The following is a 26,087-nucleotide window of genomic DNA, read 5'->3' as shown; positions in this document are numbered from 1 at the left end:
TGCTATCACCATAGGGCCTTCAATAAGGCCTAAAGCAGGCATGGGACAGACCATTGGTGGTGCTGGGTAGGCCACGCTAACTTATCAGTTAGATCCAAGGGGTACCAGGGGAGGATCCGGTACTCAAAGTACATGGAAGCCATGTGTGATTCTTTCAGTTTTTATTCGATTTTTTTCGGACAAAAATTTCATTTTTGGAGATTCGGATGTATGTGAATCTCCTAATAGACAGAGAATGAAAACAAAAAAACAGAAAAAAGTTATAACAAAATTAATGAATGCATTTGTTTTGTTTGGATGATGTCACATGATGCGATAGTAGTTAGGGCCCATGCAGAAATTAATAAAAAAAAATTTTTTTTTTTACTTCAGAATTTTTTTTTAACACATAAACAGATACACAAGATAAAAATATTTAAAAAATACTTAACAAAGCAAAAGTACAAACAAAACACACAAGAAAACCCCAAAACACTCAAATCTACTCAAAACAACAAATGAGTGAGGAGCATTGTAACAGACAAAAAGAGGACCAATATTACATGCTGGGCCCTTTTTCATAAACTAAACAGTAACAATACCAAAAGGGGCCTGCATCCTAGCTGGAAAGTGGACTCATGTGAGCTAACCAAGGTGACCAAATTGAGTCAAACCTCTTAAATGAATTTCTGAGAACGTGTGTCAATTATATAAAATGCACCTATTGAGATCAAATATCCAATCAGGGTCAGAGTGTGCAGGGAAGACCACTTAAGGGCAATTTACCATGACCAGTGCACGTATCGCAGTATTCCGCTTTGGTGGCTTAAGTAGTGAAAAATCAACATAACCCAATAGACATGTAAGAGGATCCCCTGGAAGATCCAAATCTAATAGCCCATTAAGTGTTCCCACAACCTCCACCCAGTACCGCTGGAGTTTTGGATAACACCACAGTAGGTGTATCAAGGACCCCGAATTACCACACCTAGCACAAGCCGGGTTGTCTCTGTGGCCAATAGTACACAGAAATTCTAGGATCCTATACACCCTATGGAGAATAAAACCTGGGTTAACCTATGTGAAAAGGAAATTGTAACAAGAGGGATAACCCAAAGGATCTCTTCCCAAACATTGTTAGGGCTGGGCCTTATATCCTGTTCCCACTTTTCTCTAGAGGGAAGATAGAATTTATGAAAAGAGCTCTCTAAAAGGGCTAAGCAGGTAGCAGAAATAAGTCCTTTAGTGGAAGTTGCTTGAATTATTCTATCCAGAACTGGGACATGGGAAAACCAATTGGGAAAAAAGAAAATTGCATGTGCAAAGCATGGTGCAACTATAGAAATTGATAGAAACATCAAGGGTTCAAAGGGAATTCCATTATTAGCTGCTCAACAGATTAAAGTGAACCCTTTTCATATAGGTTCTAAAGAGTATGAATTCCTACTTGTTCATCTCTGAAAACTTTGCAGGGTAGATAGCTACGGGAGTCTACCATTACCCCAAAAAGGGGTATATTTGGTGAGAGAAGATAATAATAATTTCTTGGCAGAGTCCCAAACCATAAACAGCACTATGCAGGTCGGCAAGTTGGATTAAACAGAACACCTTGACATCCCCTCCAGGGTGTGTAGTGATCGGCGTCCTTGAAACACTAGGATTTGGTACTGCTAGATCACCAACCACCTTTGGGTATTGTAAAAGTTCCATCTGAATATGGGGAACTTTATTCCTCCAAATTACATTTCTAAATATACCACTGACCTTGCTAAAGATCTTCAGGGGAATCCAGATTGGGGAATTATGTAAAAAATATAAAAGTTGGGGCATCCATATTTTTATTATGTTTATATTACCTATTACTGAGAGAAAATGTCTACTTCAAACTTTACTTTAAATTTGAAACCTTGACAACAATGGCGCGACATTGTCTGATATATATGTTAGGGGAGAAGTTGTCATTGTCACGCCCAAATATTTAAAAGAAGAGACAATTTTAACATGTGCCAAGGTTGGTGGTAAAGCATTAGTCAAGGGATCTGATGGCAAACCTGAGAATCTAGCAAACTCATCTATATAGTTTACAGTATTGCTGCTGGCAGAGACAATGGAAGATTTAATAGAAATAACAAGGCATCATCGGTGCACACTGCACTGACCTCTGCATTTTATCCTTCAGAGAGATCTCTATGTGCACATTGTGTTGGTGAAAGGACTGTGGATTAATTTGGAAGATCTACTGCCAGTTTGTACTGCAATACAATTTAAATATATGGTCTGGAATCTATGGCTATACCCTTGTAACCTGCATTTTAGCTATAGCTACCTAGGACAGAACTTACTGAGAAGCGGAAACTGAAGTTTGTACTACTGATATTAGGACTGTGGATTGACTTGCTGGATCCACTGCCAGCCTGCATTGCTTTTTAGATATCTCTTGGAATTGATTACTATATCCTAAAGCTAGCACCTAGTGTACAGCTGCCTAGGGTAGGACCCATTGAAGTTTCTTTTTATATCAGATGCCTCTAGTATAAACTGGATGATTTCACACAATGCTATGAACACTGATCCCTTCCCTACACTAGCAACTGATGGAATCTGGCCACTTATTTTCATTCAGATCAGTTTTGACTCAATACTAGACTGGCGTCTCCTGAAAAAATCGGAGTATTCTATGAAACGCGTCGGACCACAAAAAAAACAGCATATATGTATACCATTTTTATAAAATGTTTTGGTGAAACTGATGAATAAGATTGTATTATGGATTGATTTTATGAACTATTGTATGTTATATCGGCGGGTTTTATATTTACTTGAAGAAATAAAGTATATTTTTTAATAGTTGTGCCTCAAAAATCCCATCTTTCACAACATGCTATTATAAATTTACAATACAAGGGTGTGGCACTTTAAAATTTATTTAGGATTACATCTCCGGCATACAGCACTATCTTATCTTCCATATTGCCTCTGATCAGACCAGATATATCCGAAGTGGCCCTTAAAAGGCAGATCGAAGGTTCGATAGCAATGGCATACAGCTGGGGTGACAGAGGGCACCCCTGTCTAGTGCCATGAAAAAGCTTAAAATCATTAAGACTGAAAACCATTGACCCTCATAGAGGCCTTAGGCGCTGAGTAAAGTAGTTTAAACCACTGACAAAAAAAGCAACTGACACCGAATTTCTGCAGAACAGCCCACAGATAAGGCCAGTCTACACTATCAAAGGCCTTGATGGCATATATTAAATTTTCAACTTCATTTGATAATTTGGGTTTGGATAATGAATGGATCTGAATTTCGTTATATTCATTAATTCAGATGCACATGACGCCAATCAATACTGTCCAATCAACTCATGCTATCTCTTTTTGTGGGTTGGACTAATGTCCAAAAATATAAAATCTGTCCAATTCAAATTCATTTGATTCAATAATATATTGCATATATAGCACTCTTATATAGCACTCCAGAAAAACTGCAATTTTTTTCAAATCCACCCAGACCAACTGAATATACAAAATGAGTGCCGAAGACTTGAAACAAATTCTGAAAACGAATCGGTTCAACTTAATGAATATGACTAAATAAAATTCTTCAGTTCTTAAAAGAGAAGTATGGGGATTCCTTTTTTAAAAAAATGTTACTTACCTAGGTGAATGCAGCATCGGTCAGATGCTGCATCTGTCCCTCGCTGGCTCTAAGGGCAAGAATTCAGCAATCACATGACCACTTATTGCTGAGTTCTCACAGCCGCTCTGAGCAGAGAGCTGTCAGTCACAGCTGTCTACTCTGCCCTCCCCGGTTCACTGGGGTACTGGACTGTGGAGGGGGAGGGAGCAGCTGGCTCAGGGTTCCAGCAGATCACTGAGAGACTGAGCCAAGTGCCGCTCCAGACTCTGGGATGGATCCCGACTTTAAAGTGAGGATCCATCCTTCCTCCGCTTGGACCGGGTGAGTGACGTTAGCCGACTGCAGGCTTCAGCTGAAAATGGGTCACAGGAGTGCAGAATGAACTGCACTCCTGTGATCCACAAGAGAAGTATATCCAAAAGAGATTTGGCTGTACTTCTCTTTTAATGAATGCATCTTAAAGGAAACAAAAATTTCTGGACTGCACATGTCTAGTACATGGTGAGTGTAAGGGGAACAACTGATGTCTGGGCAGAAATGAATGAGTGAGTGCTCCCCCCACCACAAGGTTGTTAGTACATGTGAAAGACATGCAACCCAGCACTTTTTGAACACTTTTGGAAATTTAAAAAAAAAAACATTTTTCTTTTCTTTTTGTTATAAAATTTTGCAAATAAATAAGCTTTCTTTATAAATGTAGGCCAAATATATTCTGCTATATTTCTTTGATAAAAATAACCAAAATCAGTGTACAGTATATTATTTAGTCTGTGTAAAAGTTATCAAGTCTACAAACTATGGTATTATTATTATTATACAGGACTTATATAGCGCCGACAGTTTGCTCAGCGCTTTACATTATAGTGGGAGACAATACAGTAACAATACAGTTCAATACAAGAGGGATTAGAGGGCCCTGCTCCTTGGAGCTTCGAATCTAGGAGGGAGAGGATAGTGGTACAAGAGGTAATTAGCTGTGGGAGATGGAGTGGTAGGAGGAGTAGGGGATTCCAGTATTAGCTGGGGTCAGGGTAGGCTTCCCTGAAGAGATGGGTTTTCAGAGTGCGCCTAAAAGTGAGCAGAGTAGGCAATAGCCTGATAGCTTGGGGTAGGGAGTTCCAGAGGGTGGGTGAAGCCCTTGAGAAATCCTGGAGACGAGCATGGGAGGAGGAGACAAGGGAGCTAGAGAGTAGGAGGTCTTGCGAGGAGCGGAGAGTACGGTTTGGGTGGTATTTAGAGACAAGGTCGGTGATGTAATTAGGGGCAGTGTTATGAACGGCTTTATACGTCAGTGTTAGTGTTTTGAATTTTATCCGTTGGGCAATTGGAAGCCAGTGGAGGGATTGGCAGAGAGGGGTGGCAGATGCAGAGTGGTTAGTAAGGTGAATGAGTCTGGCAGCAGCATTCATGATGGACTGGAGTGGGGATAGTCTGCGATGAGGTAGGCCAGTGAGGAGGGAGTTACAGTAGTCAAGGCGTGATATAATAAGGGAGTGAATGAGTTGCTTAGTAGTTTCCGAGGTTAGGAATGGTCGTATCTTGGAGATGTTGTGGAGGTAAAGTCTACATGAGTTTTTCAGTGATTGGACTTGGGGCTAAAAGGACAGATTGGAGTCTAGGATTACACCTAGTACCCTGGCGTGAGGGGTGGAACTGATGGTAGTGTTGTTGATCTTGATGGAGAAGTCGGGGGGGGTGCACGGGCTGGGGGGAATACTAGAAGCTCAGTTTTTTGGAAAGGTTGAGTTTGAGGAAGTGGAATGACATCCAGTCCGATATGTCACTTAGTAGGCTGGTGATGCGATTGGAGACTGAGGGGGTGAGGGGTAGAGAGATAGATTTGTGTGTCGTTGGCATAGAGATGGTAGTTGAAGCTGTGGGAGTTTATCAATTGGCCAAGGGAGGAGGTGTAGATGGAGAAGAGGAGGGGTCTGAGGACAGAGCCTTGAGGGACCCCGACAGAGAGAGAGAGTGAAGGGGAGGTGGCAGCGTTATAGGTAACACTGAAGAAGCGCTGCAATAGATAGGAGGAGAACCAGGAGAAAGCGGAGTCTCTGAGGCCAAGAGAGTGCAGTTTTTTGAGGAGGAGGGGGTGGTAAACCATGTCAAAAGCCGCAGAGAGGTCGAGTAGTAGGAGTATAGTACAGTGGCCATTGGTTTTGGTGGTTAGTAGGTCATTGGTGAGTTTGAGTAGGGCAGTTTCGGTGGAGTGTAGGGGGTGGAAGCCGGACTGTAAAGGGTCAAGAAGGTTGTTGTCGGTGAGATGGGAGCTCAGGCGATTGTAGACTAAGCGTTCTTGGGGTTTAGAGGTAAATGGCAGTAGGGAGATGGGTCTTAGGTTGTTCAGGTCGGAGGGGTCCAGGGAGGGTTTCTTAAGTATGGGAGTGATGTGTGCGTGCTTTAGAGGGAAGGGGAAGGTATCGGTGGAGAGGGAAAGATTGAAGATGTGAGTGAGGGAGCATAGGGTGGAAGAGGGGTACCGCAGGAGTTGTGAGGGGACAGGGTCCAGGGGGCAGGTGGTGAGGCGGGCTTCGGAGAAAATCTTAGTGACCTCTTCAGTGGTAGTGAGGTCAAGGGAGCAAAGTGTTGAGTGGGTTATTGTGTGAGGAGTGTTAAGTGGGGTGGGTGTCTGAGCAGTGGCGAAGTCCCTACGAATTGCAGCAATCTTGTTTTTGAAGTGTTTGGCAATCTCGTTTGCTGTAAGTGAGGTACTGGGTGGAGGTGGTGTATACTGTATATATATATTTGAAAATTGATCAGCCCTAGAGTACTGACTGCCTGTCTCATTTTTTGAGGCACTAAAATGTCAGGACAGTGCAAATACCCCACAAATGACCCCTTTTTGAAAAGTAGACTGTCCTAGGTATTTGGTAAGAGGCATGGTGAATTTTGTGAAGTGATCATTTTTTGTCACAATTTTTTGAATAATGAACAAATTACATAAAATGTGTTTTTTTCACAATGTTTCAATTTAACAAGTTATTTCTCACGCACAGCATAGGCATGCTTATAATTACACCCCAAAACACATATACCCCAAATGCATGTCTACCTGACTACGTATCATATTACTTGAGTTCCTGAAGTGCCAGGACAAGGAGAAACATTCACAGAATGAACACATTTTGGACAGAAAACACCCCAAGGTATTTTTTTAAAGGAATGGTGAGTCTTTTGAAGACTTTGGTATTTTTTGCCACAAGTTTTTGGAAAATGCGGGAAGAAAATGGAAATTTATTTTTATACTCAAAGTTGTCAATTATTAAGCTATTTCGAACAAACAGTTTAGGCATATCTAGAATTACACCCCAAAACACATTTTGCTACTCCTCCTGAGTATACAGTAGTGATAGAACATGCATGAGACGTTTTCATGTTTGGACTGATTATGTACAGGACTTGTGTATCACACAAATCAACCAACTGTATCAAAACCAATGTTCTGTAATAGTTACCTCTGTACAAGTAGTCAGGGAATATAGCTTAGTGTAGAGTCCCCTATGGAATTCCCCATTCATATAAGCCAAGCAAGCCTAGCCTACTTGTATGTGGCTGCCCCCAGAAATGTCATGTTCACTGGCCAGAAAGTACCGGAGGCTAAGAAAAGAAAGTACAAAAGAGTTCCTGTGGTTCCTGAAGTGCAGTTGTCCAAAGGGGATGGCTTGGGCTGGTGTCTAGCAGGAACATATTTAGTCAGATATGCAGAATGGTCAGTTCAGTTGGAGGGCAGAGACATGGTCAGCATGATGACTGTATAAGCAATCATTTTTTACACTGTTTGTTGTGAGGAGCCCTATACCATGTGATTTCTGTGAGAAATCGCAAAGATCACAGTAGTAAATAATGGTATGAATTAAAGCTGTGCTGTTACACTTCTTGTGTAAAAATAGAACACAGTGCATAGTCATGCTTAATGTTCATATTACTGTGAATTGAAAATTTATATAGTTAATTTCCTTAAGCCATTGCTTATTAGTTTCAGTATAATTGGTTAATATACTGCCATCTTTTGTATATTTTGGCTATGGCACCATCATTTTCTGTTTTTCACCCTATGTTCCTCACACTTGTGATGTAATTCCTTTTCCTTTTCACTCTATCCTTATTGGGATGAAGATGGCTGCTAGTCTCACACCACATGTTAATCTGCTTGCATCTGAGAACACATTACCATGTTTTGACCTGCAAATACCATCTTTTCAATCATCTGCTACATCTTGTTGTCTGCTGTACCTTCTGCATTGCAATAACGATTGTGATTAAGAAAATAGGTGTTTGTTGAGTTCAGCTATCTGATACAGACTGTCCGTGGTGATTGTATCTGCTTATACAGGCCAGGCATAGAGGTCTCAACAAGAGATACATTACTAATACAACAGTTGAAGTCAGAATAAAAAACATTACTTATTATTGTTACAGTGATCACTGGGATTAATCTGAGCAGTCAGATGGTAAAGGGCAGAAGTGAGGTAATACATACAGCTTGCAGGTTCTTACTAGTTAGAGGAGATCAATGAATAGATGTTGATTGGCCTGCCTGCCCTCTAAACAATCACACATGCTATGCCAGTCCCAGGTTTGCAGGTGGGAAAGTGGAGCCTGCGATTCATGGCATTCCAGAGGTTTGTGAAAGCAATCTGGTTCCTGTACAGTTGGCTTGTGATGTATACATGTATTCCTGACTGCTACCACAGTGTGTGTGAAACCACCTGCTGCCGATGTATCACATACGCTGATGGCAGGGAAAGAGATAAAGTGTATACAGTATATAGCCTAAATATTTTTAGATGTGGCTAGAGTAGGTAAGGTAACATTTTTAAAAGTTGTTTTTTTTGCTGTAAGAGAGATGCATGGGATGTATGGGAGATTTCCTTTCACTTCCTGTCCTGTAGACGTAACAGGAAATGGGGGGAAATGTCACCAGAGAGGAGATCCCCTCTTAAACAATTGTAGACAGGACTTTCGTGTCTATTGGGATGGGATGTATGTGAGATTTCCTTTCCCTTCCTGTCCTGTAGACATAACAGGAAATGGGGGGAAATGTCACCAGAGAGGAGACCCCCTCTTCAACAATTGTAGACAGGACTTTCGTGTCTATTGGGATGGGATGTATGTGAGATTTCCTTTCACTTCCTGTCCTGTAGACATAACAGGAAATGGGGGGAAATGTCTCCAGAGAGGAGATCCCCTCTTAAAAAATTGTAGACAGGACTTTCGTGTCTATTGGGATGGGATGTATGGGAGATTTCCTTTCACTTCCTGTCCTGTAGACATAACAGAAAATGGAAGGAAATGTCACCAGAGAGGAGATCCCCTCTTAAACAATTGTAACTAGGACTTTAGTAAATGTATATTATATAGGGCGCGCTTGTTGGAGCCCAACCTCTGTTGCTGTAAGATAAAGGTGCCAGATGGATATCAGGGATGGATGGATGGGAGCAGTAACACTGAGGCAGCTCTTCTTAGAGTGAAGCACGGCTCTAATGCAGTAACAAGAAAAAGAGAGGAAGGCACCTCTAAGTGCAGTATTGACAATTTATTAACCTCCCTGGCGGTATGATTATTTCCGATTTTTGGTGCTGAAAGCGGTACCATTTTTTTGCATGAAAATATGTAGTTTTTTATTGTAGGCTTTAATTTTTAGGAATAACTCACTGAAATCTGTCTAAACAAGCGTCTAGTAAACATTCCGGATATGATAAAACTTGAAACACGAAATCATAAATTATAATTTAATTAATAATCATAAAAAATAATAATATAATAATAATACATTTAATTCAATAATATAATCAAACCAAAAACGCTGAAATTTGAAATACAGAGGCAAATTTCCACATCGCTGAGCAAAGTTGCAAAATCGTTTTCAGTGTCTGATGACGAATTTCCCCACAAATCATTATCACTCAATTCTGCAAGTGGTTCTGATTTACTATCGCTGTTCTCTAGCTGGTCTAAAACCGCTTTTGACATAACGGGATGCTTTTTGGATGCCATGGACTTTTCTAAGTTTTTCAGGCAGAAAGAACAGTCAAAATGTAGGCAGGGCACAGGACAAAGCAGTAGGGACAAAATATACGTGAAATGCATTGAAACAGCAATGTTTTACTATATAATAATAATTTTTTTAAAAATGACATTTTTTTAAAAATTTCAAATTTGCCGCCGGAATACGTCCCGACGTCACAGGGACTGGAACACGGAAGCCGGATGCCGGCATCGGCCGGAGGAGATGGCCGGGGATGCTGCAGGGGACACATTGTGAGAGCGAAGGACAAGGTAAGCGCTGCAAGGACTCCCTGAGCAACGCCGCATGGTAAGCCCGAGTGTAGCTCGGGGTTACTGCTCTTTTTACTGAAATTTTACCCCGAGCTACACTCGGGAATACCACCAGGGAGGTTAAGTAAACAATGGAAAATTTGCACTTACAAGATAAACGGTTAAAAAGACTCATTGTGTGGTGATTAGATCCAACCGTCCAGCAGCAAACTATGCCTATAGGATCAGGAAGTAGAGTCAAGGATGTGCCTGTGCATCAAAAATTATGCTTGGAGGGCAGAGTCAGATGTGGCAGGTGAAGGGGGCGGTAATGCATTTCAGAGCATGCTCAATAGGCTCCTTCTTCAGACCTCTGACTCTGCTCTCCAAGCATAATTTTTGATGCACAGGCACATCCTGGACTCTACTTCCTGATCCTATAGGCATAGTTTGCTGCTGGACAGCTGGATGTCCCACCTGGATCTAATCACCACACGATGAGTCTTTTTAACCGTTTATCTTGTAAGTGCAAATTTTCCATTGTTTACTTAATAAATTGTCAATACTGCACTTAGAGGCGCCTTTCTCTCTTTTTCTTGTAACTAGGACTTTAGTGCCTATTGAATGCCTCATGCTTTGGTGACAATCCTGAAATTGTATACTTTCCCTCATTTTCTATCAAGAAAAATAGAGGAATGGGTCCTACCAATAGGTACACAAATGATCTAACCTTTCCTTATTCTATCTTGCTTCCCTACTCTGAATGCTTGCTGCCTGGCTGTCATACTGACCATTTGCCTTCAACACAGTCCAAAACGCCAGTGCACAATATGCATGTACCAAGAGAAATCACAATGAAGTCAAAACTCCTGATCTTCACCCTTTCTCCAGTTCAGTGACCCAGAGGCCAATGTTTATGCCAAAGCTGTTTTGCCCCCGATACAAGTGAATCTAAATGCAAAAGCAACTCAAATAAAGCTCAGTGCAACTGAAAAACAGCCTAAAGCAACTCCATGAGCAATTCTGAGGCAATCCGAACCAACTCATAAACTCCTGAAAACTGCTGACTGTCAGTTGTCATTACCTCCTTATTTTAAAACAAGATCTTGCTCTTAGCTTGAGTTTGTTTTACTACCTGCAAATTAATATTAACGTCAAGCAAAAACTTTTATTTTTTGTTGTTTTGGATAGAGTGTGGAAGGATTAGAACCCCTCTCAGGTTTGTACTGTTATCCATGGGTCCTTTAGAGAGCTTTTCTTTCACTTTCTGTTCTATAAAAATCTGCAACAGGGACATGGACAGAAAATATACAGTATCTTATTAGCATTTTAGTCTTCCATCACTCCACCAAAAAGTGTTTTTATTGCTGTTTGTGGGCTCTTTGAGAGATCACCTCACGTTTTCTCTGGAGTAAAAAACTAAAAGGGTTCAAATTCTTCCCTACTCTATCCAAAATTAGGATTTTTGCACTGACATTCACTTTTAATGTGGAGCCCTGGGCATCAAAGATGCCTTAAAGTAGTTTGCTAGTCTTCTATGTTAAGCCACAGATAATTCAGAACAGAATACACAGCTTGTCTGCACTGGAGAAATACACTTTTGATCATAGATTTAAAATATTATCCTGATGAAACAACTGGTGTGAGAAGAGCATCTGCTCTGCCACAAACTATCCCAGGATACCATCTGCAACCATGATCATCACAATTAAATCAACACATGAAACTGGGATCTAAGAGACACAACAAAGGGATACAAAAACAAAGACAAGATTCTCAGACAAAAAATATGACCAACTTGTTGGTTAAAACTGTTACTTAAAAACACAAGCCAAAGTAAACCTTCACATTGTTTCAAGTCAAACAGATGCAGTTTTGAAGTATAAAATTGTTTTCGGTCTGTATCCTGATAAAACTTTTCAGAAACAAAAATATTAAAGAAGGATTCTGGAAAGCAGCATTTACATATAATACAGTACAAGCACACAACATAACATAACTTCAACAAATTTTAGGAAACATACTGTTCCTGTGAAATAAAACTAGGGTAGAGTAGTGAACGACAGAAAACTGTATTTTTATTTGGATTCATTCCATAAGTCAATCATTTCTATTCATCATATTTAATATGTTAGAATTATTTGTTTTAGGAATTTGTTTAGAAAATGTCAGATTTGTTTAAATTTTCATTGTTCTGAATCGATTCGTGTTTTTGGAAGTTGTTTCAGAAGATTCAGATTCATTTGTTATATCATTATGTTATTTCAGCAGCTTGCTTGCGACTTCAATGTGGCTTGTTTGTGATTTGTTTTTAAACTTGCTTGCGACTTTTCGACGCAACTTGCTTGCAAGTTTGATGCCCCTTGTTGGTGACTTTTCAATGCGACTTTTTGCGATTTAGATGCAATTTGCTAGCGACTGTTTGCTTGACTTTGAGTTTGGCCAATCACAACAATAAACAGGGTGACACGTATTAATAAACTTACAAGACCCTCTGAAATCACAAACAAATTAAACAAATGAATTTGTTGTTTTTGTTATAATTTATTTTGGATTCATTGAAATTCATCACTACTGTGATTTGAAGATTCAGATACATCTGAATATCTGAATAATGAACATTTTGTCTAAAGTGTCGCTTCAAACGAAACAAAATGAATCGCACATGCTTACTGCTGAGTGCATGCCTCCTGGGATTCATTCCTCCTCATAGTAACCATTTTGGATTCACATTTGCTTTATTGTTTGACTGACAATATGATATTTATAGTAGATAAAGAGTTGAAGACTTCAAGTGGGTTGATTACATAAATTATAATGACCATAATTTACAATTTAATTATGAAGAAAAAACGAAATTCAATACTTTTTATTAGTTTTGATATTACCAGTTATAGTTCATTAGAGATAAGGCTTAGTTATAAAAAAAAAAGCAATCATAATGTGTAAAAAAAAAAAAAATAAATACTGATCATTTCCTCAAAGTAGTACGATGTTACTATGGTAACATTGAACTATTCTGGTCACAGTGTATTATGAAAATAGAAAATCTTTAAAAAAAGAACAAAATGTAATAATAAAAAATGTTTTAAAAATCAAAAAGAACTATATATTTTTTTTTGTACTTTCAGCAGTCAATGTCCCTGATCACCACCACAACAGTTATATGATGATGCTGTACTGCACTGGATATAGTGTGTAAAAAAAGAAATTGTGAATTTTTTTTATTTCTTAATTTTCAAAAGAATATGACAAAAAATTACAACTTAAAAAAACTCACCATGCCTCTTACTAAATATCTCAGACTGTCTACTTTGCAAAAAGAGGTCATTTGGGGGATATCTGTACTGTGCTGACATTTTTGGGCCTCAAGAAATAAGATTGGCCGTCAGTACATCAGGACTGATCAACTTTCAGATATACCATACTTTGTGAACTCTATAACTTTCCTACAGACTAAATAATAAATTCTGATTTGGGTTATTTTCACCAAAGACATGCAGCAGAATACCTCTTCGCCTAAATTTATGAAGAATTATTTCTTTTCAAAATTTTATAACAAACAAAAAGAAAAATGTGGGGTTTTTTTTCAAAATGTTCTGTCTTTTTTCATTAATTTAGCAAAAAATAAAAACCCCAGTGGTGGGGGTTTGGGGTATTAAATACCACCAAGAGAAAGCTCTAGTTGTGTGAACACCATGATAAAAATCTAGTTTGGGTACAGCGTTGCATGACCGCACAATTGCCATTCAAAATCTGAGAGCGCTTAAGTGGTTAAAGTGAAAAAAAAAGGAAAAATTCCTTTAAATATCATTCCTGGGGGGATCCCATTAAACTATCTGCAAAGTTGCACATCTGTACAATGTATAGAAGCTGCTGCAGCAGGACTGACTTTTTGCTGTTGGGCAGGTGAACAGCCCGCACACGAACGGCCGATGTTTGAGTCAAACTTACATTCAACTCAAACATCAAGCCTGTCACTAATAAAGATATGCAAAAATGAGAAGAGAAGATCCTTTAAAAGAAATGAACAAGGCATCAAACCACGATTGTCAATTAAACCAAATAGGACAGGAGGACAAGAAACCAATTTTCCCAACCAAACATATTAAAAAATAATAAAGAGCTATATACCAGGCTTACTATATGATTCAATTTCTATAGAGGTCTTAAAGTCAAGGGTAAAAATGTGTATGTAAAAAAGCCTCTACACTCGGTAGTTTTATTTCTCTGAGCCTTTTTCAGAAGAAACAGAATTTGAACGCCCGGTTGAGAACTCTCGGTATGTATACAGTTGTGCTCAAAAGTTTGCATATCCTGGCAGAAATTGTGAAATTTTAGCATTGATATTGAAAATATGACTGATCAAATGCTCTTTTATTGAAGGATGATGATCATATGAAGCCATTTATTGTCAAATAGTTGTTTGGCTCCTTTTTAAAACATAATGATAAAAGAAATCACCCAAATGGCCATGATCAAAGGTTTCCATCCCCTGGAATGTTTGGCCTTGGTACAGACACACAAGGTGACACACACAGGTTAAAATGCCAATTAGAGGTTAATGTCCCACATCTGTGGCTTTTTAAATTGCAATTAGTGTCAGTGTATAAATAGTCAATGGGTTTGTTAGCTCTTATGTGGAAGCACTGACTAGGCTAGATACTTAGCCATGGGGATCAGAAAAGAACTGTCAAAAGTCCTGCGTAACAAGGTAATGGAACTTTATAAAGATGGAAAAAGACATAAAAAGATGTCCAAAGCCTTGAATATGCCAGTCATTACTTTTCAGGGGCCTCTTGATATTAAGCCAAGTACAGGTAGACCAAGAAAGATTGCAGCCACAACTGCCAGAAGAATTGTTTCAGTCATATTTTCAATATCAATGCCAAAATTTCACAATTTCTGTCAGGGTATGCAAACTTTTGAGCACAATTGTAGATGAGGAGCTTAAGAGGTCATGTTTACAAAAATAAATCTGGAAAGAATACAAATGTAGCAAATCATTTCATACAAACACTCAAGCACTAAATCCCTTAAACCCCATTCAGATTTGACCACAGCAGAAAAGTGAGTAGCAGTTGAGTTTTGCATGAAAAATGCACAAAAACTTGTGATGCAAAACATGCTTGGCAGTGCTAAAGTTTTTTACGAGCTTATTTGGGAATGAATGGTGCTACAGAAAAGCACAAAAATGTGCAAAAAATGCACAGATGTGAACAGGGCCTGACAGTTTGGATATAGGTTATATCATGATAGACCCCTTTCCCTTCCTCTCTCCCATTCATTTTCTTCCTCCTTTCTCTCCTCTTCCTACCACTTTTTTTCGTCTTCCTTCCTTCTTCCCCCCCCTTCCTCTCATATGCTTCCATTTTTGTTTTTAAAATTAATCTAGGAACATCCACTGCTACTAAGTGGGAATTTAGGATAATCATTTCCCTGAGGATTTACCCCCCTTCCTGACCAGGCCATTTTTTGCGTTACGGCGCTGCGTTACTTTAACTGACAATTGTGAGGTCATGCAACGCTGCACACAAATGAAATTTACATCTTTTTTTCCCCCACAAATAGAGATTTCTTTCGGTGGTATTTGATCGCCCATGGGTTTTTTATTTTTTGTGCTATAGAAAAAAAAAGGTGACAATATTGAGGAAAAAAAAACAATATTTTTGACTTTTTGCTATTAAACATGTCCAGTAAAAAAATTTTAAAAATCACATTTCATCATAAATTTAGCGCAAAATGTATTCTGCTCCATATCTTTGCTAAAAACAAAATCCCAATACATGTAAATTAATTGTTTTATGTGAAAGTTATAGTGTTTACAAATGGCGGTATGTATACTGGAATTTTTTCTTTTCTTACTAGTAATGGCAGCGATCAGCAACTTATAGCGGGACTGCGGCGGACATTCTAACACTGGGGGGAATTGACTTGGTGTCACTGACATCCCGAGTGACACCAATACAGTGATCATTGCTAATAAAATGCACTGACACTGTACTGCACTGAGCATTAAGGGGTTAACATGTGAGGCGATCAAAGGGTAAACTGTATGCTGTGTGCCGTTTTACTAAGTGTGCTGTGTGTCTGTTTCCCTGTAAGTACACTGCTTTGCATGGGTGTGCTGTGCACAACCACGCAATCAGTGTGCAGGAGCTGACAGGGAAACATGTCCAGTAAACAAAATTTTAAAAATCACATTTCGTCATAAATTAAGGGCAAAATGTATTCTGCCACATATCTTTGCTAAAAAAAAATCCCAATACATGTAAATTAATTGTTTTAAGGAACTGACAGGGAGGAGAACTGTTGTGTACTAAGAGTTCTCCCCCCCCCCCTGTCGGAGATCGTCGGCAATCACCGGGTGCCGGCGAGTAATCGCTGGCCGGGACCCGGTGATTGACAGCCGAGGCCATGAATGGCGGCCAGCACACGCCCCCTACCTGGAAATGCAAAGTTGCGTATATATACAGGATTTTGTGTACAGCTGCTGCCCTGTAACAGTATTTCTGTAGCAGTTAAAAGACATTGAATTTATCGGAGTACGTTGTTTTCTATAGGCATTGTGTATATTTGAAAATTAGAATGGTAACTTTTTAAAAGGGGAGTAATATTGAGAAATGACGATTAAAGATGAATTTTATTGCAGTTACATTAGTCCAGCTTGAACCACTGTAGGTATGCATATCTCATTCCTTACTGATCCTTGTGCAAGCTGCAAATCACAATACTATAGTTGATACTACAGTTGTTGGCATAGTACTGTGGTTGCAGTGCCACCGAGCAGCAATTCTACATGGTAAGCATGGGGGGGGTTATAACTCACTCAGCACTGCCACCATTTAGAGAAAGCCTAGTATTTTGTTCAGTGAATACAAGGCATTCTCTGATTGGATGAGGTAGGGAGGGCACATTGTTCTTCATATTCTCCTTCCAATCAGATAATGCCTTGTATTCATTGAGAATATCTAAGGCTTTCGGTAATCGGTGGTAGTGCCAAATGAGCAAGATCCTGTAGTTAGGATCTTTGTTGTAAGTAAAGTACTGGGAATTTGTAATTACTGTTAATTATTACATATGGGGTATCTATTGCCTAATGCCCCCAAAAGTTGTTGTTTAGGACCCCATTTATATGATTAAATTGACTTTATAATTCCATTGAAAATATGTCTTTTTTTTACTGTAAATGGTCATAGGAGAACTGTACAAGAGTACTTCGTGAAGGCTGCTTTTTTATTATTATTTAGAAAGGCCACACCATTCTGAACAAAGGATTCCATTAATTCATCAATTACAATGTTTTCCAAAAATAGTAAAACCATAATATAGAAAATCATCAAAAGTGATACTTCTTTGTCAAGTAATGCCTTCCCAATGTATTCCGAGACCATCGCCTACTGAACAAATGCACGTAAGTACAAAAAAGCAATACAACCTTTTCACATCACTGTTTCATGCAAACATCAAAGACATTACGTAAAAGGGATAAATCATATTGTTCTACTAATCTTCTGACTGAAAATATAATTGAACAATAGCAAAAGTATGACTCAGTATAATATTGGAAGAAGATTTGTCAGGAAAATGTAAATTACTTTTCATTAAAAAATATATCTTATACAACAGAGAAGAACCAGCTATTGTTAACTGAAATAGTACACTTATTTTAATTCATTCAAATATTAATTTAATAAGGTTAAAGCCCAACTTCAGAGCATTACAACTTCTGAAAATGCAGTTCAAATATTGAAGGACCATACTGGCATAGGCTTAGGCATGCTTCCCCTCTGCCTGGCAAGTCATTGTTTTGACACTGAGCAACAGATTGTCGGACGGGAAAGACGGGAAAGGGAGCATCCTCATTCTCCCTATAAAAGAAAGGTTGAGTTTTCAGGGTGACTTCAGCAGTGCTTTGCAGGGTACTAAATGACAAATGAAAGATTTGCCAAGACACTGTATGACTCCTACCATGCAGCACCTACCTTAAAGCGGAGCTCCACCCAAAAGGGGAAGTTCCGCTTTAAGGACTGCTCCCCCACTCTCCATTAAGGATTGGCACCTTTGGGGGGGTGGGTACCCGAATTTGACAGGTACCCGCTCCCACTTCTAGTCTGATCACCTATGCGATCGGAAGTTGTCCTCCCTCGTGACATGTGACAGGTCCCTGGAGACTACAGGACCATTCATGAAGTGCAGCACTACTCGCGCATGCGCAGTGGGTACCCGGCTGTGAAGCAGTAAGCAGTCACAGCAGGGTGCCCACACTGAAGATGCGGCCTCCTGAAATACAGGACGTCTGGTAAAAGGGGTTGCAGGGGACACACCACCAGACCAACGGACAGGTAAGTGACTGTTTTTTAAGAGTCAGCAGCTACAGTTTTTGTAGCTGCTGACTTTTATTTTTTGACAGGGTGAGTGGAACGCCAGTTTAATTCATATATTTATTATCTCCAGCAAAGTACAGACACATTTTGGGTAACTAATTTAGGAGATCAGCCCTCTTAAATCCAAAAAACGGTTCTAAAACGAAGAAAAAAAAAAAAAAACCTCATATCCAGTCCAGTGCTTTTTTTTTCTGCATCAAAAACACATTGATAGCAGGTTACATGGTTTCCAATGGCATAGTTCACACCAGTGCAGTCAGTGCCAGTGCATTCCAGTTCCAGAAAAACAAGTAGAACATGCTGCATTTTTTCTGCACTGAACTGTACTGGAATGCAGTAAAACGCATGAAAAACTCACCTAAATGCACCAAAAATGCAGTGGAACGCAGATGTCCTTATTTAAGTTGAAGAAAAAGGGGACAAAAGTTAAACGGAATGCATCCAGACTGCATTTCTGTGGTGTTAACCGGCCCTTAACAGGGTCTCCTAGTGCGACTGCTACACATCTGAGAATTTGATCTGTAATTACCAGGGGCGGACTGACATTTGGGAACTCGGGCACTGCCCGAGGGCCCTGGGTCAGTAGGGGGCCCCATGAGATGCCCCCGGAGCCTTTTTCATAGGCTTTTTTGGGTGTGGTTTGAGTGTTGGCGAGGACACGGGCCCCATGATCCCCTATTGCCCGGGGGTCCCATGAGTTGTCAGTCCGCCCCTGGTAATTACATAACTTACCTGCTAGCGAAATATGATATTACAGAGGATTCATACGAAAAATAATGTTTTTTTTAAATAATGTGAACCAGCACTTTGGATGTGATCCCTTAATTCACCGCAGCTGCTGTACCAAGTGCTATACTAATTGTATCAGTTCATATATATACCCTATCTTTTATACGGCACTATTGGTTTTTGTTTAAACAAGTGCAATAAGCAAGCATATTCTCTACAATGCTCATATCCTCAAATAAAAATGAAACATGATTCAGTAAAGTGTCCTTTTTGTTCCAATAAAGTCTCTCAGTGCATATAAAGTGTTCAAGTGCTTTCAGTTATTCACAGTATAATGCCTTCAAACTTATTAAAGTGTCCGTGATCAAAAAAGTGCTCCATTACCAACAATCAGTGCCATAGTGTTCCCGAAATCCTCCACCATAAACACCGATCACTCACCAGATTTATAGTACTACCTATCACAGGTGAGTCATACAACACTCAGTATCATGGATAACCACCATGAGCTTTCTCCTTTATGGGCCAGCTATGCTCTTTCCTTTTAAATGTCTCACACAACATGCAGGGAAAGATGGAGGGAGACTACAATAGTGTGAAATCTTTAAAACCTTTTTTTAATTAAAAAACATTTCCATAATGCCCACTCACATTGTTAGGTGCATACCCTTGCACCAGGATAAAAAGGCATGTTACATCATAGACATAGGAATAACATGGATCAGGCTCTAGACTCTCTCACCGCCACCTTCTCCTGTATTAACTACTTCAATACCGGGCACTTTGACCCCCTTCTTGCCCCGGCCAGTTTACAGGTTTCAGCGCTCTCACACTTTGAATGACAATTGCGCGATCATGCAACACTGTACCCAAATTAAATTGTTATAATTTTGTTCACACAACTAGGGCTTTCTTTTGGTGGTATTTAATCACCACTTTATTTTTTGCTAAATTACCAAAAAAAGACCAAAAATTTTGAAAAAAAAACACATTTTTCTTTGTTGCTGTTATAAAAGTTTGCAAATAAATAATTGTTCGTCATAAATTTAGGCCAAGATATATTCTGCTACATTTCTTTGGTGAAAATAACCCAAATCAATATTTATTATTTAGTCTGTAGGAAAGTTATACAGTTCATAAACTATGTCATATATCTGAAAATTGATCAATCCTGAAGCACCGACAGCCAATCTAATTTCTTGAGGCCCAAAAATGTCATAACAGTACAGATATCCCCCAAATGACCCCTTTTTGCAAAGTAGACAGTCTGACATATTTCATAAGAGGCATGTCGAGTTTTTTGAAGTTGTAATTTTTTTGTCATAATTTTTTGGAAAATGAAGAAATTAAAAATATTATTTTCACAAATTTTTTTTCCATACTGTCACCAGTGCAGTACAGCATCATCATATAACTGGTGTGGCGGTGATGAAGGACACTGACTGGTGACAGTATGGAAAAAAAAATTATAATATTTTTTACATTTTTGTTTTTTTTTTATTATTATTATTTTTTTTTTATATTACACTATGACCAAAGTAGTATAATGTTACCATAGTAACATTGTACTACTTTGGGGAAGTGATCAGTATTTTTTTGATTGCTTATAGTAAAGATTTTATTTGCTATAAGCAAGCATTTAACTAAATGAAATCAATTCATTCAGGTTTTTTTGTTGTGACTAGCTGTGATTGGCCATGGCTAATCACATGACACAGATGGGCTGTGATTGGCCCAGCCTGTGCTTGTGATCACTGTGACCATTCACAGCTAGACACACTTGTATACAATGGATGGCATGAAAGGAAGCCATCCATGGTACTGGAAACGAGGCAAGTACACAGATCTGTCTTCAGCTGTGTCCGAGGTACACAGCCAGTGAGAGATCTCGTCACAGCACGGCCCTGCTGGCATGCACAAGGCGCAATCCAGGAAGGACGTCATATGATGCCTTCCTGGATCAACGATAGTCCCGCCCATCCATCATTTTCCTATTGGCCGGGCGGGAAGTGGTAACCACTTCCAGTGTAGCTATGCGGGATGACGTCCCTTCATGCTACTCCCCAATGCAGAGTTTCGTCTTCCTGACAGGCATTTTGTAGAGAATATGCTTGTTTATTGCACATGTTTAAACAAAAAACAATAGCGCTCTATAAAAAATAATGGTTGTATCTGAAGGGTTAAACTTTGTTCAGCCAGATCACCATTTTTATTTACCACCAGGCTGTAGGAGGTGGTGGCCCCTGTGGGTAGTAAACATAGGCACCCCAAGCAAGGGAACTCCCCAATAACTAACCACCACATTTTTTCAAATATTAGGTCTGACAAATTAAAAAAAGAAAGGACAATACAAAGAAACACTTTTAACATACAATTTGTGTCTGCTAAGGGCAGAAGACCATGAGGTTAAACGGTCTTAAAGCTGAATTCCAGCTGAAAAAAAAAATAAAAGTCAGCAAAAACTGTAGCTGCTGACTTCTAAAATATAGACACTTACCTGTCCCTCGATCCAGAAGTGTCCTCACCATGGCTGGTTTCACCGGCCGTATTCTCTCCCCGGCACCGGCATCTTCACATGTCCCAGAAGACTACTGGGAGATAGGGGGGAAGACAACTTCCGCTTCCGATCACCTAGATGATCGCAGCGGAAGTGGGAGCAGGTACCTGTCAAATTCGGGTACCTGTCCCCCCCACTCCCCAAAGGTGCTAATCCGTAATGGGGGGCAAAGCATTAAAGCTGAACTTCCCCTTTTGGGTGGAGCTCCTCTTTAAGTAGAGTAATCTGTAGCTCAGTTACAAAGGCAAGGCAACAGGAGAAATTTTTTAGGGCATGGTGTCCTCTGTGGAAGATTATGCTGAGCTAAATAATGTTTCATTGGCTCAGCATGAAGTTAAATAGGTATCATGCTACCTCACACTATATTATTATTATTATTATTATTATTATTAATAATAATAATAAATAAATATGATGGCCTAGCATGAAGTTAAATAGGAGTCATGCTACCTCACACTGTATTATTATTATTAGTATTATTATTAATAATAATACTAATAATAATAATAAATAAATATAATGGCTCCGCATGAAGTTAAATAGGAGTCATGCTACCTCACACTGTATTATTATTATTAGTATTATTATTAATAATAATACTAATAATAATAATAATAAATAAATATAATGGCTCCGCATGAAGTTAAATAGGAGTCATGCTACCTCACACTGTATTATTATTATTAGTATTATTATTAATAATAATACTAATAATAATAATAAATAAATATAATGGCTCCGCATGAAGTTAAATAGGAATCATTCTACCTCACTCTATATTATTATTTACTTTGTATCTTTTTTCTATACACAGAATGACCATTATTTTTGCTAAGTTATTGCTTCCTATGCACCCCATTATGCAAAGTTCTTGAACAGTCTATCACTTCCACATGAATAGACATATTTATGTGCCCATAATATTAAAGAACTGAGTTGACCTTATCACCATCTGAAATCTAATTACAGATGTCAGCATCTACTCCTTTGGGAAATTCCAGAAAATGAGAATGAACTGCATTACCAAAGCTTGATTTAATTTATTTGCTGTATTAGACACTGACAAGTTCACCATAGGTGGATATATTTATGTATACCATAAAAAAACGCGATTTTACTGCCAAGTGATAAAATATTGTCCCAGTGAACTTCCATGACACTTTTTTTCCTCCTTTCTGTAATTACTATGGTACCAATTTTAATTGTTGTCACCTACATTAACTTTTACTGGATACTACACTCACCGGCCACTTTATTAGGTACACCTGTTCAATTGCTTGGTAACACAAATTGCTAATCGGTCAATCACATGGTAGCAATGCAATGCATTTAGTCATGTAGACGTAGTGACGACAACTTGCTGACGTTCAAACCAAGCATCAGAATTTGGAAGAAAGGAGATTTAGGTGACTTTAAACATAGCATGTTTGTTGGTGCTAGACAGGCTGGTCTGAGTATTCCAAAAACTGCTGATCTCCTGGGATTTTCACACACAACAATCTCTATGGTTTACAGAGAATGGTCCAAAAAGAGAAAATATCCAGTGAGCTGCAGTTGTGTGGACGGAAATGCCTTGTTGATGTCAGAGGTCAGAGGAGAATGGGCAGACTGGTTGCTGCCACATTCAAATGGTAGAGTCAGAATTTGGTGTAAACAACATGAAAGCATGGATCCATCCTGCTTTGTATCAACGGTTTAGGCTGGTGGTGGTGGTGTAATGGTGTGGGGGATATTTTCTTGGCACTAGCAAGGTGTACCTAAATAAAGTGGCTGGTGAGTCTATACTGCATATTGGATTAAAATGTGATAGTATATGCAGAAAATAGAAATTGACCAATAATTTTCAAGTCCAGTCAAACAAACTTCCCAGTGGTAGGTGTTAGTCTTTATAATCAATTTTTGTACAGTAGCATCATGTTTGTGCATGTGTAAGGATACCTTTAGTTCACAAGCCAAGATAATAAAAAGGTAGGGTCAAGCTAGGACCAAAACCAGGGAAATAATTAGGATTATATTGCAAGGAATGACTCTTCTGTCTGATTCACACAAGAAGAAAAATTTAATAATTAGGGATGCACCAATATCCATACCGGTATCAATGCTGAGTACCCATACTCGTGAAAATGCTCCTCATACCTGAACCTGATACTTTGCGGTGCGATTTGCGTCCATACAAAATGTATGAATGCAAATCAAACCGCAAAGAATAGCATGCAATTTGAAAAGGAATATGATTCCTGTCCAAATCACATGCATTTTCCCCACTGCTCCCATGTGAACCCAGGCTTGTCATAGCGCGAGTTCACATGGGAGGGGTGCAGGAAACCTCCCTGAACCAAAACCCATGCTGTCACAGAAGGAAGAGCTGCGGATTTGAAATCTCCATGGCTTTCTCTTCTCTCAGTGCAGGGATGACAGTATGGGATAGATGGCTTTTGATTGGTCAGTATAGTCACGGTGCTGACCAATCAAAAGCCATTTAGCCCGTACTGTCATCTCTGCTTGGAGAGGAGAGAAATCCATGGGGTTTTCAAATCCCCAGACCTGTGAAGTGGCTTTCTCTCTTTATTATTTTGAGGGCTAAAATATTTTTAGGTTGGTTAGATTTAAATTGAAGCATTTCCAGCTGGACCTCAGGCTCATATTCAATTTAAAAAAAAAGCCTGTTTACGGAGTTCAGTAGCTAAATTTTAAAAAGAACAGACAAAGCTGGATGAGTCAGAGGAGTGACTTAACCTTTTTTTGCTTTATACAGATCCATGTATACACTCAACTAGAAAGTGACAGTCTGAAATCCTTCATCCATGCTTTTCTATTTACTTTTCCTGTTCCCACTTTCCCTTCTTTACCATAGCACTTCTCCCAATAAATCTGATCCATGTGTTTTTCCTGCACTCCCCCTTTCCTTCCTCTCCTCCACCAATGTATATTAATTTTCCTCCCATCATTGTACCCCAAACACAAGAAAAATGAAAAGAAGACAAGCACCATCCTTTTTATTGATATTGCTGTTTACATCAATGACAAAATGTCATTCATCAGCAGGGTAACGCACAAACGAGACAAAGCGAGATCACCGACTCAATCACCAATTTGGTAGCCAATACAGTGTTATAACACATATTTCCAAACAAAATATATATAATGAGCTGATGTATGTTCAACTGTGGACATTGTACATTCTGCCTTGTCAATCTGTAGACACTGTGGGGTTTATTTACTAAAGCTGGAGAGGGCAAAATCAGGCTCAGCATAGAAACCAATCAGCTTCTAACCTCAGCTTGTTCAATAAAACCTGGAATCTGATTGGTTAATATGCAGAAGTGAGCCTGCTTTTGTACTCTCCAGCTTTAGTAAATAGACCCCTGTATATTCGCTACTATTTTCATACCTGCATGACTATTGACTAAATTTAATTCCTGCTGTTTTCTTTTTTAATTAAATACTTTATTAAGAAAAATTTATAAGCCTAAAATGACATAAAACAGACCAAAAACTGTTAGGCTCCATGTACACAGGACACGTCTGAATGATGGAAACTGACTGCTGGAAAACGTTGGTTAAAAAACGTCTGTTGAGCCACGTCTGCATACTGCGCATATGCGCGTTTATGAGCGTTTGCGTTTGGAAGCGTTTTTTAAAACCTCAGGAGACCTTCCAAAATGCCCAGAATGCACTGAAAAACAGTAAAAAAATTAACTATTTCAGACATTTTTAGATAAATAGAGAGAGCAGAAGCAGAAAGAGCAGTATTTGTTGAGATTAGCTGTCTTTTTTTGTGTGTGTGGTGTTTGGATGTGTTCCAACTCATTTTTGTGTAGAAATGATTGCAGCAGTGTCTAACATATTTTTTTTCATGCAAAGCCTCAAAGTATGGTGTACCAGGTCCATTTGAGTACCAGGAAAACGCTTTGCATGCATTTTTCATGATGAAAAAAGGCTCTGGACAGCATCTAGAAATGGAAGAGTTAACAAAATGTTCAAATGCAAACTCTTATAAATGCGGTTAGCTGCATTTACACGCGTTTATAAGCGTTTTGCGTTTGAAACGCTGATAAAATCTACTCTTGAACACATCCAAACACCACACACAAAAAAAAAGACAGCTAATCTCAACAAATACTGCTCTTTCTGCTTCTGCTCTCTCTATTTATCTCAAAATGTCTGAAATAGTTAATTTTTTACTGTTTTTCAGTGCATTCTGAGCATTTTGGAAGGTCTCCTGAGGTTAAACATTTGTAAACTCAACTGCCTGTAAACAACTGTAAACGACATAGGAAAAAATTATGGAGAGTTCAGGGGCTGCTGAAAAAAACGCTGAACAGCTCCTAAACGTGAGTTTATCAGCTACAGTGTACATGAGACCTTAATAGCTACCTTTTAAAAGTAAAGGTAAACGTACAATAGTAAAAGTAAAGACCCTGCAATATAATCTAGGTCAAATGATCCTGGGTAATATTATCACTTTTCAAGCTAATTAAACCACATATCGGAAATGTTAGGGTTCCTAAGGTGGTCTCCATTCCTTGATTGTAAT

Source organism: Staurois parvus, unplaced genomic scaffold (assembly GCF_062004578.1).
Source record: "Staurois parvus isolate SC_StPar_1 unplaced genomic scaffold, SC_StPar_1.0 ptg001545l, whole genome shotgun sequence".
In the NCBI taxonomy this organism is placed as follows: Eukaryota; Metazoa; Chordata; class Amphibia; order Anura; family Ranidae; genus Staurois; species Staurois parvus.
This window is presented reverse-complemented; position numbering follows the sequence as displayed.